Source organism: Podarcis gaigeae (assembly GCF_964106915.1).
Source record: "Podarcis gaigeae genome assembly, chromosome: 6".
NCBI lineage: Eukaryota > Metazoa > Chordata > Lepidosauria > Squamata > Lacertidae > Podarcis > Podarcis gaigeae.
The window spans coordinates 43,634,292-43,653,101 of NC_139682.1; the positions used below are offsets into that span (position 1 = coordinate 43,634,292).

The 18,810-nt window shown below is 43.6% G+C and overlaps 1 protein-coding gene across 2 annotated transcripts in view; it reads left to right on the forward strand.

Moving 5' to 3' along the window:
• The window catches only part of TFEB (transcription factor EB), a 64,940-nt gene that overhangs the window by 26,948 nt on the left and 19,182 nt on the right, over positions 1 to 18,810 (forward strand). Inside the window, exons 1-2 of one of the 2 annotated variants that reach the window (XM_083745017.1) lie at positions 7,504 to 7,652; positions 13,912 to 14,030. The gene's annotated coding sequence lies outside the window, so the exon portion shown is untranslated. Of the gene's footprint in view, positions 1 to 7,503; positions 7,653 to 13,911; positions 14,031 to 18,810 lie in introns of those variants that run through there. The other variant, XM_083745016.1, reaches the window with a different exon arrangement.

The window sequence follows — 18,810 nt, forward strand, 5'->3', positions numbered from 1 at the left end:
ACTTTGCTCCAGGATGAGAACAGAAATCGTGCTCCGGCAGCGCGTCAGCAGCAGGAGGCCCCATTAGCTAAAGTGGTGCTTCAAGTTAAGAACAGTTTCAGGTTAAGAATGGACTTCCGGAATGAATTAAGTACTTAACCCGAGGTACCTGTAGATAGGACTGTAGATAGGACTTGCTCCATAGAATTATGTTTAAGATGGGATAATTAAAGTGTATGTTCCATTATTTCTATTTTAGAAATGTAATGTGGGGCAAAGGCCCCCATCCCCACGGATGCCCTTTGCCCTTTCCTAGGTCGTCTCAATCTTTTTTTTGGCCCCCCCCAGCACCACCACTGTTCTGAATGCTGGTGAATGTCAGGCCACAGCTGAATTCTCATCAGCCCTAGGTAATGAACTTTCTGCTTAGGGGATGCTAGTGCATTGGGGAAGGGCCGTAGCCTAGAATAGACTAGTCTCCTTCCTGATGTGCTAGCTTTTCACAGGCAGGGTATTTTTAACGTGGGATGAGTATTCAGGCACGCAGTCCCCTCTCCACCCGCCCACCTGCCGCCTTAAGTGGTAAAGTAGTGTGAAGACAATAAAGCATTTCACCACAACCACCCCTTGGAGTGTGAATTTCCCCTAATTATCCCCTTTTTGTTTGTGCAGGACTACCACAGGCCATTTTCCAGCATACACTTACACATGCTTACTCAAGAATAAGACTTGGCATTTTCCAGTGGGTCTTACTCCCTAGTAAATGTGTTTTAGGATTATAGCTTTAGTGCTTGCATGTTACATGGAACATGGAGATGTGTAGGGTGAGGACTGTGGCTCCAGCAAGGACAGTTCCTGCATCTTTTCCATTTGCAAATGTTGATTCACAAGTTCTTTTTTATATACTAAAAAGTATGTGTGTACACACTTGCACATAGTGATCAGGGGATTCAGAGCCATTGATCCATGTTATCCAAGCTGAGCGAGCTGTGCAAGTTCTGGACCAGTGCCTGGATGCAATGGTGGGATGGATGAGGGCCAACCAGCTGAGGCTGAATCCCGATAAGGTAGATAGAGGTCCTTTAGGTAGAAGATTATTGTGCTCAGGAATTAGATCTGTAACCTGTTCCACTTGAGGTTGCATAGTGTGGGGTGCTTCTAGGTCCAGTTAAAGCCACAATATGAAATCATGAAACAAGGGCAGATAAAACAATATAAATATGGAAAAAGAAATAAGCCAGTACAGCAACAAATGAAGACAAGCACTGAAAAGCTACACACACCCAAGCAGGTCTTTAGCAGTCAATGGAAACACAAAAGAGTCGGCACAAGCTGTGTCTCTGAATGGAGGGCATTCTATAGTTGGACACTCCATAGGCAGACGTGGGAGTATTTCTTCCATAGATAACTTAACTGAGACCTGATTTTTTCCCCCAGGTGCATCTTTCACAGAGCACATTATTTTTTGAGGTGATAATGGACTGTTAGTGGTGTAAGTGACTTCTGCTGTGCAATGTGACTTTCCCTCTTCTATCCCTCTGTGCACCCTAAATCTGTTCTGGAGTCCCGCCCCCCTGGATTTGGGGGTGGTGCGGAGTGTGCAGGGGTGAAGAGAGCGGGGACAAGTCCCACCATCCAAGCAAAAGACATTGTGCTCACACACGCATATATTTTTAGATGAACAAAGCCATATATATATCCACCATTTTATATGTAACTTGCCCTGGGACTTAAGGGTGAATGGTGGGCAGGTAAGAAATACTGTAATAAGTAAATAAATAATATTTCTTATGAAAGTGATCCTGCTTGGTGAGAGTTGACATTTACCATGTCAGGTAGCATAGTGTTGTGGTAAGTACCATTTGTTCGCGGGGTGTTTGTGTGCACTGACAGAGCAATTTTAAAAATGAAATTAATGGAGTTTCATGGTGACCTTACTTTTGACAGTTCCTTGGTAACGAGTCTGTGGGCGTACAACGTCTCACACTTACTCTGTACAATTTGCACAGTTCTTCTTCCCGATGTTCTCTGCAAGAGCTTTCCTGGCCTCATAGAGTCCTTACCTAATATAGCTCTTTGCATAAGTGTGCACCTGTCATAGCCATAGATTGGAATGGAGGGAATAGGCTGGTCCCCACCTCTTTCCTTGCCCTGCCTATTTAGTCTGGCTAAGCACGTAGGAGTGCACCAGCCTGCTGTGACTAAATCCTAAATGGAGGAATTCGTTTCTTGTGATGAAGTTTTCAGCAAGTCCTGTCAAGGGCTGAGAAAAGCCTGAGTGTCACTAGCAATCCACTTGGTGCTTTGCCTTTCAGGAAGGGCTCGGGGTGTGTGTGTGTTGTTTTGTGTTTGTTTCCTTAGGGACCACCATGCAAAAATTGGGTGTTCCAGGCCTTTGGGTCATAGCCATACTTGAGAATGGAAAGAGAGTGCTTGCCTGGCCTTTCATTAGAGTTAGTACAGTATTAGCCTGAGGACTTCTCACTTCTTGGATGCATTAGGGTCAAAGCAGGTTGAAGAAATGCCAGCACCCTGACCACAGGCTGGCAGATCCTGGAGGATCTTGCAGAACTTGATTAAGCAGATTATATGCAAAGCCACGGCTCACTGTATAGGTGTGGCTTGGTAGATTCATAGCCAGTATCTCTTGCGCTTTCAACATAAAAAACCCTTTCTTTAAAATAAGCAGGTACATAATTGGCTGTGGCAAGATACCTATGGTCTGTCTTGCACTGGTAAAAACCAATGGGAGCTGTGGCCTACTCCTGTTCAAATTCAGTGGTTTCAGGGAAGCCTCCTTGCACAGAACTGTGTTCTGTGTTTAGTAACTGAAGCCTTCTATGTTTTTCATGGTTATTTAAAGCCTCTGATAAGTGAGGAGCTAAAGATAGGCTCCTCAGCTGGCCCTAGGAACATGTCACAGAGGGAGGCCTGCCTTGGGGGTTCTCTCTGAATCCCAAACACAAAGAGGAAGATGTGGCTCATAGCTTACAAGAGAGGGAGTGTGCTGAGCTTCTCCCTGGCATTAGAAGCCAGCTGGGCAAGCCTTCTCACACAAGAGCCTTATCTTCTTGCAGCAGGGCTTCCTAGAATTTCTGGTTGTGAGCACGCAGGCTCCTGGCACTTATAAGCTGTTAGTGCCAGGAGCCCCCTGTCTCTTGCCTCCCCAGAATGTCGCCTCCCTCCCACACCATGCCCAAATGTGAGACTTCTGGGTATAAGTGAGTCAGTATGTTTATGAGCACTGTAGCAGACAGTGGTGATTTTGCAAATGTGAGTGTCTGGGGCAATATTTGCCTCAAAACCATTGGGAGCCCAACTGGCAGTAAAATATTGTTATAGAACTTCTGGGGGGAATCCTCCTAAATACTAAAATTAATAAATGCTAGGATTTGGGTTTATTTGTGATATGAAGGGAGAATGTAAGATGCAAATGAATTCCTGGGTAGCCAAACTAGGGCCTTTAAGAGAGCCATTGTGAGTCCTGAACAAGACAATGGCACTTCTAGCCCCAGGTGTGACTAGAGATTGCAGATTTGGAAGGTTGCCATGGTAACTGCTTTGGGGGAGGGCAAGGGGCTTCTGGGAAGAAAGGGGGAGACAGAAGGACTGCCTGCAGTGCTTTGGGCCATGCTGTAAGATCTGGACCCCCTCCATGCAGACTGAAGGTGCAATTATATGAATAAACCCATATTTCTTAAAGCTTGACAGTCTCTGCCATGTCGTCCATTCTCCAAAGGGACACAGACCCTGTGTGTGTGCCTGTGGCCCTACGCGCTCCTGCCACTGCTTAGCAAAGAGAGGGGTGGGCACTGGGCTTTTATAACAATATATAACAGTGCAAAATTAAAGAGAAATTGAGTTTTTTCTGCGTACTGTATACATGTTTAGGATTGTACTATTAGTGTTGTTCATCAGTCACGATGGCCCATAAGAAACCCCCTAAATTCCCTATTAGGGCAAAATGTTGCAAAATAATGTGACATTTTGATTGGCTCCAGAGGGAAAGGGAGCAAATGTCCACCAAATGTTAGTAGCTTCCCTATGTAGTTCATAGCATCCCTGAGTTAAAAGGAATTCAGTTTGTCCTATAAATAAAGTTTCACTGACAGGTGCCAGTCCAGTTTTCTTTTGAAAACCTTAGAGGTTGAGAATTCCACCCAGAGGTGCATGAATTTCAATTGTTTGGAAACAAAAAAAATACTTGTTTGGCAACCATTGTGTGTCTGAGAAGCCTGGTTGCTGTTTCTTCAAGGCAAAGTGCAGCAGGCATGTGTGATTTGTAGGAAAGAAGCAACAGGCAAGAGAAGGGTGCTTAACCATTTCCCCCCAGTGGAAGATCCCACAGCGAGTCTTGCTGCTATCACAAAGGAAGCGTCTTGGTTTCAGTCCATACACGATTTCCATTTGTGATACTCATTTATTCGTTTGGTGCTTCCCCCCCCCCAAAAAAAATGTTTAGGGTACTCTCATTTTCCTACTCATATTGAAATACTGCCCCTCAACGAGGCCAAACTTAGATTCACAAAAGGTTTAGGGGTATGTGTACCCCTGAGTCCCCCCATTCATTCATTCATTCATTCATTCATTCATTCATTCATTTATATTAAACTGCTTGTTTCATTTATTATGCACATGAACTGTGAAAGGGAAACTGTCAGATTCTGGTTCCTGTGTATTTTAAGGAGTGACAATACTCCTATTTTAATAATTTTTGTGCCCACTACTTTGAACTGATACGCAACACGTGCATTTTGTAGTTTGTCTTAGGAGTGCGCACAAAAATATCCTATGAAGTACCCCTCATTTGTACAAATGAACTTGGCAGGTACCAAAGACCAGAGGTTCTTTTAAAAAAACACCAAGTTCTATTTCCATTCCAAGGGATGTGTTCATAGATGGCTGTGCCTTTGCTATACGCAAACACATTAGGAACTCTGGGAGTATAGTGCTGTAATTGTTAACGCAGAAAAGTTGGAGTTTCTTGTGTGAGAGGGGGTTAGTTTGAGTGTAGCTGCATACCTGGCTCAAACCTCTGGATCTACCATCTCTGGGGGGGGGGGTGTTGTGAGGGGAAATTTTGACTGAACTATGAGAATCTCAGCTTACATCCTAAAATGGAAAGTTGTATGTGTAGTGGTGGATTTAAAATGTTATTTCCATATGTATCCTGACTGTTTCTCAGTCACAGCTGGTTTATTTTTTGTACTAACAGCTGTCCCTTCACCAAATGGACCCAGGGCGGGTTACAAAAAATGCCACAATTAAAAGAAATACTGTGTAAAATAATAAAATGAAACCACACAAAAAACAACCGATATCAGAATAAGGAAGCAGCAGCACAAAACAGCAATGTACAGAAATGCAGGAGGAAGGAAGACATCCACTCAGCAAAAGGCCTGGGCATAAAGAGTGTGACTTGACTAGGGATGTTGGAGAACTTTGCAATAATTGAACTTGTTAGCGGGTGGTGCTGTGGGTTAAACCACAGAGCCTAGGGCTTGCTGATCAGAAGGTCTGTGGTTCGAATCCCTGCGATGGGGTGAGCTCCCATTGTTCGGTCCTAGCTCCTGCCAACCTAGCAGTTCGAAAGCTCGTAAAGTGCAAGTAGATAAATAGGTACCACTCCGGCAGGAAGGTAAATGGTTTCTGTGTGCTACTCTGGTTCACCAGAAGCGGCTTAGTCATGCTGGCCACATGACCCAGAAGCTGAACGCCGGCTCCCTCGGCCAGTAAAGCGAGATGAGCGCCACAACCCCAGAGTCGTTTGCAACTGGACTTAACTCTCAGGGGTCCTTTACCTTTTTATACAGTAATAGCCAAAGTAAATTATTTCCCTTAGGGAAAAGTAAATAAAGCAAAGCAAGCTTTGCAATCTCTCTCTCTCTCTCTCTCTCTCTCTCTCTCTCTCTGTGTGTGTGTGTGTGTGGTATCCTCCAGTCTCTCTGCCATAATCCAAAATATTGGCCCATTTAAAAAAAATACTGTTGCTCTCTCTGCATTTTGCAGATTACCACGTTTTCTTCTGCATGTGGCTGTTCACAGCTTTGGAAGTAGGAAGGGAAAGTGAGGGAGATGATTGGATTTGTTGTGGAATTACAATGGTTGTTTCTCCGTTGGGGATGTCTTGCTTATGATCTGTGTCATTCACACAAAGATAATGACTTCAAATCTTTTGAAATAAATTAAAAAATTAAAAAACTGTCCAGTAGCACCTTAGAGACCAGACTTAGAGACTAAGAGACTTAGACTTAGAAACTAAGTTTGTTCTTGGTATAAGCTTTCGTGTGCATGCACACTTCTTCACACTTCTACCTACCTGAATTTAAAATCTTTTGTTTTATTTCCCACCTTAAGTAAATAAGGTGGCAGGCCTGCCGTCATGATATCCGTTATATAAGAGGTGGTTATGCCTCTATAACAATGACATTATTTTCACAAATCGCAATACTGAGTTTATTTAACAAACCATGAACTGCAGTGGACCAAGCTTGAGTAATGATAATGTGATCAAAAGATGAACAGGTAGGGAACAGCAAAGTACACCCCTAGTCTTGATCAATAATCAAAAACACGGTACAGTGGTGCCCCGCAAGACGAATGCCTCGCAAGACGAAAAACTCGCTAGACGAAAGAGTTTTCCGTTTTTGAGGTGCTTCGCAAGACGAATTTCCCTATGGGCTTGCTTTGCAAGACGAAAACGTCTTGTGAGTTCTTGCGAGTTTTTCCCTCCCCCCTTTTTCTACGCCGCTAAGCTACTAATAGCCGCTAAGCCGCTAATAGCGCTAATCCGCTAATCCGCTAATGGCCGTGCTTCGCAAGACGAAAAAACCGCTAGACGAAGAGACTCGCGGAACGAATTATTTTCGTCTTGCAAGGCACCACTGTACAAAGTACACCTCAGAGGGGAAGTCATTCCATAATGTGGGGGCCACGACAAAGACCTTCTCACATGCTGCCAACCCTTAAACCACAGAAAGTGGTGGCACTGCCAGCAAAACCTCCCCTGCTGATATTAACACCTGGACAAATCAGTGCAAGGTTTGAAGGTATGGGAGGTGCCTCAGATCTGGGGCAAAGAAACCAGGCAATTAGTTTCCACTGCTTCAGATGCTTTGAGTGATTGAAGTGGAACAGGAAGACCTCTTCCTACTCCTCCTCTTCCTGTTTGCTGTAGCATCACCCACACATCTCTGTACTGGCAGCATTTGGGAGTGATGGCAAAGTTTTTAAGTTCTTCTACTTATTCCTGGAGGCATGTCAAACCCAGCTGAAGTTGTAGGCGCAAGTATGGGAAGGAGAAAATGTGGCTCTTTTCATTGAGTGCCCCGAGTTGAGACTCTGTGGGAGGTGCAGCGTAGACTTGCTGGCACTGGCAGCTCCCAACTCGTGGTGTTTGGGTTGTTTGTTTAGCCCCACCAGTGATGTCTTGGTCACATTTAAAAGAATGAGCTAAGCAGCCTTGCAGTTTTGCAACTTCCTCTCCCCACAGCTGCTGAGCACTAAATTAAAAGCGAGACCCTGAAAAATGAGGAAATGCCGGGTGCTGTGTGAGAACTGGAGAAAAAGAGCTTGTTTGGTTACAAGGCGATCTGGCCGGTCACCTTCTTTCTTTGGGAACTGTGAAATTCTCTCCTTCTTTCCCTCTTCTTCCTGGCGCACTGATCACTAAGGTAAAAACTTTTGGGATTCACAAATGTGTTGTGCATCTGCATTTGGAATTAGAGATCAGCTTGGAAGGCGGCACCCTTCCATATTTGCTGTCGATAAGCTTGATGGTGCATGAGTTAGTTGTGTGATTGCTCTCAAGGAGCTCCCATGAAGTTCTCTTCTTCTTTGCAAAAGAGATGGGAGTGCGTGTACTGTGTGGAAGATGCTAAATCTCTTGTTTTTGAAAGTTGAGAATGTGTGCCAAAAGTTTAGTCCGATGTACTCAGGAGAACAGTAGAATATGAGAGTTGAGATCCTGCCACAGTTGAAAACAAGTCAGTCAAGTGCACTTCAGGCATGCTTGCCAGCATGATAGGCATGCCTTACCTAAGCTATATTTCAAATTCTGAGTGTTAATTTTAATTCAATAAATTCTTAAATTCAAATTGCAAGCTTGAGTAGTTTTGTCTGGCTCTTCAAACTGATCAAAGCAAGCTCTTTGTTTCCACAAACTATGCCACATTAGAGTTGTCCAATGAGCTTCTACACATGAATTGCCCAGTGCTGAATTCATACGCCCATGAGTGTTTGTGCAAATAAGAAAAAGAGTACTTCAAACTTGCAACTGTAAGAAGAGCCTTGGATTGTGATAGTCAACAGTTGGGAAAGCCATTGATTTGGAACTGTATCCTGGCCAGGCCAGATGTGAGAGGCACAGACTTGGCTTATATGCTAGCTGTGTTTCCCATGGTGTTTATAGCTCCATTTTACCCTGAAGTACTGCTGCTAGAGAATGGAATAACCATTCATCAAGCAGTATTGTTGTCACTTAAACGTTATGCCGTGCACTGTTACAAAGCTTCAGGGTTTATTTTTACTGTGTCATAAAAACAAAAAATATTAAAAATCCACTGCTAAAATATCCTCTCTACTTACTCCTGTTTGCCAGCTACATGCCTCAGAATGACTAAGAACCTGCTGAGCGTAAACTATTAAACAGATGTTAATGGCTGGTGTTATAAAAGTGAGAGGGATTGGTCAAAAGACCTTGCCTCACAGTTCTCCCAACTGTATCAGAGTTTCCCTCACTCTTAACTCACTCTTAACTCTTAACCCATAAAGTCCACAGCATATCAAGTATTAGGGTGTTGTTTGGCAGCCCAACTGAGTTTAGTCAAGGTCACAGTTGAACATTTGACTGCCCACAGTTTCACATGTAAAAGAAAAGAGAACTGTTCCATTTTTTTAAAAAAATAACACCTGCCTCTTTATACGTAAAATATAAACTTTTGTACTGCACAAGTAATCCTACAACTGAGTGCATATACCTCATTGCCTGGAAGCCATTATTGCAAGAAAGTGCAAAGTTTCGCAGTAATATATACTTCTGCATCCCAAGCCACTCTCAGAGGAGGGCCTGAGAGGAAAAAAAGACCATCCTTTTGCCAAAGGCACTCGTGAACCTAGCTGGCATGCCTAGTATTTTATCACACAAGCCTCTGGCTGGGCATCCTTCTTGCTTTGGAAAGCTGGAGTATTTACACTTTTAAATTGAGTCTGTGCAGCAGGACTGGTGGGGCTTGTGCAGGCTGCCTTTGAAAGTACCACAGCTAGCCTCTCTCTCTGTGTGTGTTGGTCTTGGCCAAAGTTTGGGAACGCTGCCCTCCAGGATGCAGTGCTCTCCACTTGCTTCTTAGTGGCACTTAGAAAAGAAAACCCAAGAAGAAAGACTTGTTGAGAGGGCTGCGGGGGGAGCTACACTCCGTTGTTTATACTTCTTTGTCCTCTATTTCCTTTTCTGAAGACTTGTGTATGTGTTGAAGATGTTTCACAAAACAAAGGGCAAAGGTGAAACTTTCCCCTCCACCTCCTTTCTCCTGGAGCATTCAATAATTACCGGGTCCCTCCTGGGACATTTGCGCTGGCAATTTTTTTCTTTTTCTTTTTGAAATGGACTCGACGGTGAAATTGATTTTTCCATTCATAAAACATCACTGTCAAATGTTAAGCACAGGAGCAGGGACATGGCTCTGAGATGAAGCAATTGCTCTGCAGTTTCTTTTGTTTTTGGGCTTGGGTGGAGGTGCAAAAGTTTGACTTTCTTATTGACCCACGGGTTCTTCCAGACATGAGTTCATTGCTGAGTTAATGCTGCTCACGGCCACAAGTTGCTGTTTTTCCACACAATGTCCTCCTCAGAATTCACTCCCTTTTTTATTTTTATTTTTTACATTTAATCTGTATTTTCCCATACCACCTAAAATCTGATAAGTAAAAAAAACAAAACCTATTATGCATCTGTAGCCACATTGTGTGTGTGTGGTCTGTCATGCATGTTGTTGTATTTCAGTGCGTGGCCTCTTATTGTCATACCTCTACTTCCAGTGGCTCCTCACCTGGGCACAGCTTGCCCATTTTTGTTTCTAGTGGCCCAAAAGACCAAAGGAAAGGAACCTATTTCCATTTATTGCAGCAGACTTTGGAGGAGATGGGTACAGAAAAGCTGGGATGCTCAAGAGAGTCTCTCTCGTCCCTTTCCTGGCCCCACAGCACTGCTTTCCTATCTGGTAGTTCTTGCCACCACCCTCTTTTTATAGGTCACTTACAGCCTCAGAAAAGGGGGAAACTGGGGTGACCAATTAACTGTTAGACTTGGGGATCCCAGACCAGTCAGTGCTCCTTGCACCCCCAGCCAATCCCTTGCAATCTGCTGCCCCTCACCCCAATATAGCAAATTCCTGACCTTGACCAACTTTGATCCTAGACCTCCAACAGGGTGAAAACCAAAGCAGTCTACCTGGGAGCAGGCGTTGGGGATGGTCAGCTTCCCAGTGGTCTGGAAGATGGGTATGGATCCCGTGGTGGTGGTGGGAGGGGACAATAGCACCTCAGTTTTGGCTCTTTCTGACCAATGCGAGCACCCCATTCTCTCAAGATATCCACACAGTAAATGCTGAGTGTATCCCAGGACAGAAATCACAGCATGTACATCATGGAATTGTTTTAAGTTAATACAGAAGTTTTGCGCTAGACTTCTTTTATCACTCTTTCTCAAGGCCTTAAATTACTTTATCATTTTTTTTTTAAAATCAAAATGCCCATTACACTGCTGAAAAACCCACAAGCCCTCATTTTGCCATTGTGAAACACTTAACTGGATTAATAAGGCTAGTAATGCTCCTTCCTTCCTGGGAATTGACCCGGCCCTGTCTGGAAGCTCTGTGGATGACTATTTATTTTCCCTAGAAATGTAAGGGCAGAAAGAGGCTGGTAGAGGGAACCACACACATGGGCTCTCTGCTCATACTGCATATCCCACTGTACTACTTCCCTTTTCCTGGTGCTCCCATGGAACTAGGGAACAAGAGAACTAGGGCAGGTTAGTATTTCATCCTGGGGCAATACTTCCCAGAGTTTTGTTTTCCTGCAGTTGCTGCTGCTGCTTATTCTTATTTATTGAATGAATTAATTTATTACGGTCATAGACCAGAAAAAACAACAACGATAGTTTACAAGGGGAGTAATGGTGTCAATTAAAAATTGTAAAATTATACATAAAAGCAATACACATATGCACACACACACACACACACACAAATTTATTAAATTTCTGTCGTGTCCTTCTTCCCAAAGGAGCCCAGGGCAGCAAACACAGTAGTAAAGTGATACAGTTAGAAACAAAGACCTATTTAAAAAATGGAAAGCAATTAAGAGCATTTAAAAACATACACACACCACCACATCTAATTTCATGGTTTTCTGTAAAAGTATTTTTCAGCCATCATATGCCTGGGTGAATGACGTTTTTCAATTCCTCCTGGATATTGTTAATGGGGAAGACAGGTGTACCTCACCAGGGAGGGCATTCAAGTAATGGGGGAACTGCCACTGGGAAGGCACTGTCATGGGTCAATGGTGACCAGGGAGCATCCATTGGTCCCAGTGGGGAGTGCAGCTTATATGGACAGCACTTGTTTGGGACACTGTGGCAGCCCCCCAACGGCATCCTAGGCGGGTTTGTCTTCTGCAGATTGACTTGGAGCTTGGCTGAGCACTGAGCTAAATCCCGACTTTGAGCCAAGCAGTGTTGCCAGCTTGAAGGTAGGGCAGAATGCACAGCTGCATTCCCCTTTACTTGGCTCAGCTGGTAGGACCATGCAGTTGTGGAAGAGATTGACAATCTTAAATTAACGTTGCCTGTTGCCCCATACTACTAACCCCCCCAGCAGCTGGTGGGAAGTGCAGGCCTGCCACGTGCTCAGGGCCATGGCTTGTAGAGTTTTGTGAGCGGTGAAGATCATTCTGCGGGGTCTACGTTCTGCAGGGTTAGGGCTATAATATGCACAGAGAAGTTCTCCGCCTTGCAGGGCCCCCACAGTGTCTGCACACTAATCCTGAGCAGTGGTTTTTGTTTTTTAAAAAACATGAGGAGGTGCTGACATTCACATTTTGGTAAAAGTGTTGCAGGCAGCAGCATAAAATGGGTGTCATGGGCAGCATAATCCGAGATATTATGGTGCCCTGTGTCATAACAAAAAAAGTGCTGGGCCTGAAGATGTCTCTCTGTGCGTGTTTATAGGCATAATGTATATAATGTGAGGTGAGGGGATTTCTTTGAGGTCTCTTGAAGAGTTAAAGTACAAATCCTTATTTTAGGTAGATGTTATGTTGTGTTTTTTATTATATATATATTTTTTCTGGCAAGCCAATAACTAGAAATAGAATCCATCTCCTATCACCTCCCAAGGAAGAATGATTTTAGTAGACTGGCAACACCTCCTTCTTGAGTAGGGTGAGGGATCTGTAACCCAACCTACCCCTGGATGTTTTGCCTGTGCTATATATAGTAGCTGGCCTCTTGGAAGTTTGTTTTTATCCCTCTTGGTAAATATATTTTTTGCAGCCATCAGACACCCCTTCCCCCACCCCCACCAAAGGTTCAAAATAGGAGTAACTGGTGGAATTAGGAGTCTATGCTCTATAGGAAAAAGGAACATGTGTACTGTACTTGTTAGCCTGTATAAATGACTAAAGGACCCTCCTTTTCTTTTTACTAAATATTGAGGAGGGATGGCTCTTGACTGCATTAATCATTAACTCCCCTGAGCAAGCACAACAGTTAACTTGAGCGTACAACTGAGCTAAAGTAATGGGAGATACAGTCTGCTGCTAGATTTATGAACTGTGAATGAAAACGACTCCTCATATCTAAGGCACTGCCTGGACTGCCAGGTTGAATCTTCCTCACTTTGCAACTGGCTGTGTCATCTGCTCTGGTGCAACATGCTGCCCAGCATGAATTCTCTGCTTACACCTACAGTGATGTTCACCCGCCTGAGCTTTGTGCCGTCTTTGAACAGCTTTGAAGGACTCTTCAGTGTGCAAAACTGTTTGGGTGTTTCAGCCTCCTTGTGGGTGGCACTGTGAAACAATCCTGTTTCTCCTTGGGCTATGATTGCACTTTTTGTTCAGCTTTAAAATGCCCTCATCTGAAATTTAGAGACAGGAGAAACTGCAGATGGGTAAACAGCTGATAGTGGAGGGGGCAATAGGTCAGGGGCAGAGCATTTTCTTTACGTTCAGAATATCCCTGGTGTCCCTAGCTAGGGCTGGGAAAGACTCCTTCCTAGAACCCTGGAGATTTGCTGCCAGTTAGCATGGACAGATCTGAGCCAGATGGACCCAATGGTCTGACTTGATGTACCTCAAATTCCTATGTTTTTGACAGTTTTATCAAAGGCCAGCTCCCTTATTTGGCCATCTGAAGCCAGTCCCTCTGGTGACGGTGTGGGAAGTGAACTTTCAAGTCAGGTGTCACAAACTCATGACTTCTTGAATTGCAGACTGTTATGGTGGCATTTGTGGGTTTTTAATACATGGCTTGCTCTTGCTGGATTTCCCCTAACCACAAAATCTCCTCTAGCGTACCATGCTTGTGTTTACTACCTATCCAACAAATTCATTCTCAGTGATGGTTGCAAAGCTAAGTGCCATATGGGGACCAGCAGCTTTTTGCCTGGCATTATATTATAACAATTGATCTTGACTTTTTAAAACCTTGTATCTAAGACCTGAAAAATTACAATGGTTTGGATAATAGGTGGAATTAGGAATGAATGTGCTGGGATGAATTTGCAATGCTATAGCTTCTCTTCTACATTACCTAGGCTTTCATGACTGGAGTAGATGCTTTTTTTAAGAAAAGAAGAAGACATGGTACAATTTCCTGCCAGTTACTGATCTTGGTTTTTCCCATGCTTTTCTCCATTTTTTGAATTCTAGAAAGTCATACCAAAGGGACATCTGAACAAACGCTTCCTCCCATCCCATATGTGCCTTCCCAATCCTTGAGGTCATTGGAAGAGGCCCTATTGTGGGTGCCCCGTCCATCTAACAGTTGGGTGAGTAACAACCAGCTTTATGAGGTGTTGAGAAGGGTTTGCTTCTGTTTTTGATTAACTGTGGCATCATATTTTGTCCAAAGCCTATAAATTCAATAATTCCAATATAGCAGTGCTAGGTTTGTGCTGCTGTGTTTGTATTGTTTCTGTTTTGAATCTTTTTATATGTTTTCTTATTGTTGTTATATTTTCAATACATTGTGTACTGTCCTGGGCTCCTTTAAGAAGAAGGTAAAGGTAAAGGGACCCCTGACCATTAGGTCCACTCGGGACCGACTCTGGGGTTGCGGCACTCATCTCACTTTACTGGCCAAGGGAGCCGGTGTACAGCTTCCGGGTCATGTGGCCAGCATGACTAAGTCGCTTCTGGCAAACCAGAGCAGCGCACGGAAACGCCATTTACCTTCCCGCCGGAGCGGTGCCTATTTATCTGCTTGTACTTTTAAGAAGAAAGATGGCACATAAACACAATAAATAATAAACAACATTATTTTACTTTACTTTACTTTACTCATACCCCGCCCATCTGGCTGGGTTTCGCACCCCACCTTTCCCCTAGGCATCTCAAAACAGCACACATGGTTCCTGCCTATTTTATCTACACAACAACCCTGTGAGGTAGGTCAGACTCGGAGCCAGTGACTGGCCAAAGGTCACCTAGTGAGCCTCATGGGTGGAGTGGGGATTTGATACTACTACACTACACTGGCTCTCTTGTGTAAAGGAGAGAAAGTTGGCAGATGAAACTTTTTACATCGTAGAGCTGAAACTGACAGGATTTGCATAGTAGCCACTTGGCACTACATAAAGGCCAATTCACTAGCACTAGAAGTGTTTGCAATCAAAAGCTCCTCAAAAAACCAGACTAGGCAGCCAGAAGTATAGTTCCTTCAGAAAACACAAAGCAGGGTGGGCGGGTGCCTTTTTAGTATCATCTCTCCGGCCTATGGAGGATCAAAAGCAAAGTATCAGGTGTCCATAACTTTAGGGCTGGTTTTCGTATACTGTCTGCCTCCACAGAAATACTTTCGGAATGGTTCCTGTGGAAGGATGTGTGTGGAAAATGAATGTCTGAAGGTTGGTAACAGGTGCTCAAAAGGAGAATGGAAATGTTTGTGGGTTGTGCTACAGTTTTCCTGCATTTGATGTAACTGATCCAAATCCTTAGCATTTAGGAAAGAAGAGAGCCTGGATTGTAACTCTTGACTGGTTTGCCATTTGGTATGAAACAAGCCTAATAAGCCAGAGGCTTGTACTGCAACACTAGTCCGAGTGGCCAAGGCAATGCAAATTGGCTTATCCCCATTCTGGCATAGCTGACACTGGCTAAAAGCTGAGGAGGGGCAATGGTTTCCCTGCTGTCAAAATTCCTGGCCTTAACCCTTGCCTAGTTCTGCAAAGCTGCCTTTTGTATGCAGCTCAGTGTGGCACACACTAGTTCTTTGTTAGCCAGAAGCTCCAGTTACTAAGGCTAGGATGCTCAGCAACTCATCAAGGGCAGATCTGTGTTTTGTATTCTGTGCCGTCCTCAAGGAGTGCCAATGGTACCAACTTCCTGCTATCTTCTTTCTGACTTGATTGGGCAGCATGGGGGACAAATAAAAACTAAGCTTTTATTATTATTACTTTTAAAGACTTTAATTACAACAGAAGAGGGTTCTGGTGTAGATAGATATATATTTTTTTAATGAGCCACTTTTTAAGCCAGCATAAAATAAAGTGTACCCAGTTTTTGCCTGGCAAACATTGAAGGTCATGGTGTCATAAAGCCCTGATTGTAATCACAGCCTTTCTTGCTAGGAGGAGGGTTGAGGCCCAGCCTCAGTTTCCTCCAAAGCAGGTGTGCTGCCTAAGCCACAGCAAGAAGAGTTTGCAAAAGTTTCTATAGCTCTGGGGCATGAGGTTCTCAGGAAGGAAGGAAAGATGAGAGAGTGATTTGGGTAGTGGGTTGGCATTTGGGGCAGCTGTGCTTTAGCCTCTGCTTTTGCCACAAGTCTTTCTGTGATCATCATTCAATAAGCCATACCTTTCTATTTGGGATGGGAGGTGTGTGTGGGGGGGGGGGAGGAGATATTAGCCTGTATTACGGAATGGCAAGAAAGGGGTTATGAGGTCAAGACATACTGGGTGAATATTTGGTGACCATTTCTCAAGCAGTAACTTATAACAGTGGACATGTAGGGAGTGGGTAATTGCTAGCCATGATTGTGAGTAGAAGTTTCCTTCCTGCTCAGTAAGAAATATGAGAAAGTGGAAGAGGGTAGAATTCTGCTCCTGCTGCATGGTTGCATACTGACCACTTTATAGATAGGAGGATTTTCACCCAGAAAAGTATTTGGGCCTCCATTCAACATTTGAATTTCAAACATCAGAGTCAGACTCCAAGGACAGCATCCCAAGTATATCATACCTCCTCCTCTTTTTCTTCCTTCTCGGTAGTTTTTGCTGAAAAGGACTGGAGCCTGAATCATTAAGTTCCTTAACTGAGCCCATTACAGTGCAATGCTATCTTAGTGGGGTAGCATCAGGCACCTGAAAAGCATACAAAAAGAGCAGCAGCTCTGGAAGAAGGAAGGTTAGTCCTCCTCCACCATCCATGGTATTCTCTATGCCTTTCTGATGTTGCCTTTGGCAAATTGTTAGCATCCTTTTGTGAGGTGGCTTGTGCCTATAGTAAAACAGACAGCAATCATTTTGTCCCCTTTGCTACTGGTATTTTAAATATGGTAAATATTCTATGAGGCATGTGGATCACATGAGGCAGTTTGGAGCCAAAGGGTTCAGAACAAGCAAGGCATGTTTCTCTCACCTTGAAGTCCCTGGGGCAAATTCACCTCTGGTTCCCAGCCCAGCTATTGGTTGGGTATCTTCACATTTACTGATATCTACTTGGCTGCTCTGTTTCATTTGCCACAAGCTGAATGTTTTGTGGACCACTGCTCAGGTGTTATGTCCGAACAGGAAATATCCACCTCTGTTGGGGACACAGGGCTGTGCATGTCCTCATCTACCTCAGCACTGCTTTCTGTATTCCAGACCTTCTTGTGTTGAGCAAAGGAAGGTCTGAAGGTGGCTTCTGCCAGGACTCCTGATTCTGCAGTGGCGTCTAGTGTGTTCAGTGTGGGCAAAAGCCTCCTTCTGCCATTTTCTGCTCAGCACAAGAGGGTCTGAGACTGAATGGGCAAGGACAGTAGTATTAGATGCTGTTGTCTGGTCCTCTGTGACCCCAACACAGATTGTGATAAGATTCAGGCAACCTATTCACAATCTTAGTTAGATCTAGGCAATGAGCAGAGCTTTACCCATGATTAGTGTGGTTATCCCAGTCAATGCCAATTCTGTTGTTGTTGATGGAATTGGACTTTGAAGTGGCTATCAGTGGGGAAGTTCAGGCCATTCAGATGATGTGTATTTCCCAGACTTGCACAGGACCCAGGACAGTACATCCTTACTGCCTCCCTATATGATGCCAGTGGCCAGATATTGGCACAGAAATTGAGGCGGAGATTAGTGCTGCATAGTTTCTTCCAGCTCCAGTAGTCATAGAAGGGTCCATCCATCCATGCAGTTGCAGGGAGAAAAATATATATAGCTATAAATATGTCTATGTCTATGTCTATATCTATAGATGATATACATAAAGATATACAGCCGTACCTTGGATCCCGAATGCCTTGGTACTTTGACATTTTGGCTCCTGAACACTGCAAGCCCGGAAGTGAGTGTTCTGGTTTGCAAACGTTCTTTGGAAGCAGAACGTCCAACAGGGCTTCCACAGCTTCCGATTGGCTGCAAGAGCTTCCTGCAACCAATCAGAAGCCGCACTTTGGTTTCTGAATGTTTTGGAAGTCGAACAGACTTTCGGAATGGATTCCGTTTGATTTCCAAGGTACAACTGTAGATCACTTGTGGGAGGAAATTAGCAAAAATAAACAAAATTAACAAAATAATTGGCTGGATCCCTAGATCCAAAGTTCAGGGCTAAACACACTCTCCAGCAAGAGAGACCCCCCCCCCCCAGCAGAATTTAAAAGTCACAAAAGCAACCAGCAGGGAAAGCGTGGGAATATAGGCTGTAAAACCCTTTTAATATCCTGGCAAGTCCACTACCAGCTGTTTAGTTTTTTGATATATATGAGGGGGGAAAGAGGGAGCAGTTGCTAGTAAAATGTCGTAATTGCTTAAAGCTTCATATTCGAATGCAAATCACTAAATAAATAGTCAATTAAATGTCACAGTTAAGTCACATACTTCTGTTATGCCTGTATAAGTATTCTAAGGAAGTCAGTGAGCGATTTAAGGATTATTATGCTGCTTCATCAAAGTACCTTCTGTGGTGTCGTATTGATTTTTACGTGCTCATGAATAATGGTATGTTAAACAGGATTGTTGAATGGCATCCCATCAGGCATTTCTAATTGTTTTGAAACTTTCCTTTTTTAATAAAATTTTTTATTAAAGTTTCAGAGATTTATATATAAACAAAACAAAACAAAGATAAGAACAGACAAAAATAACAAAAAACAAGTATAATTTCAATCCCTTATTTTCTTGTAACTTACTTCCCCGACTTCCTCATACCTCCCCTTTCTGTATTCCAATTTCTGATTTATTAATTCAGCAAATCCTTTCCCTTGTTTTTCATTTAATTTTTAACCTTTCTTTTCATTTTACTTATCCATTATAGCTGAAAACCACGTAATTTCTAAACCAACGTCATTCTAACATTCATTAATTTTGCAATGTTTCTTAAGATAGTCCTTAAATTTATTCCAATCTT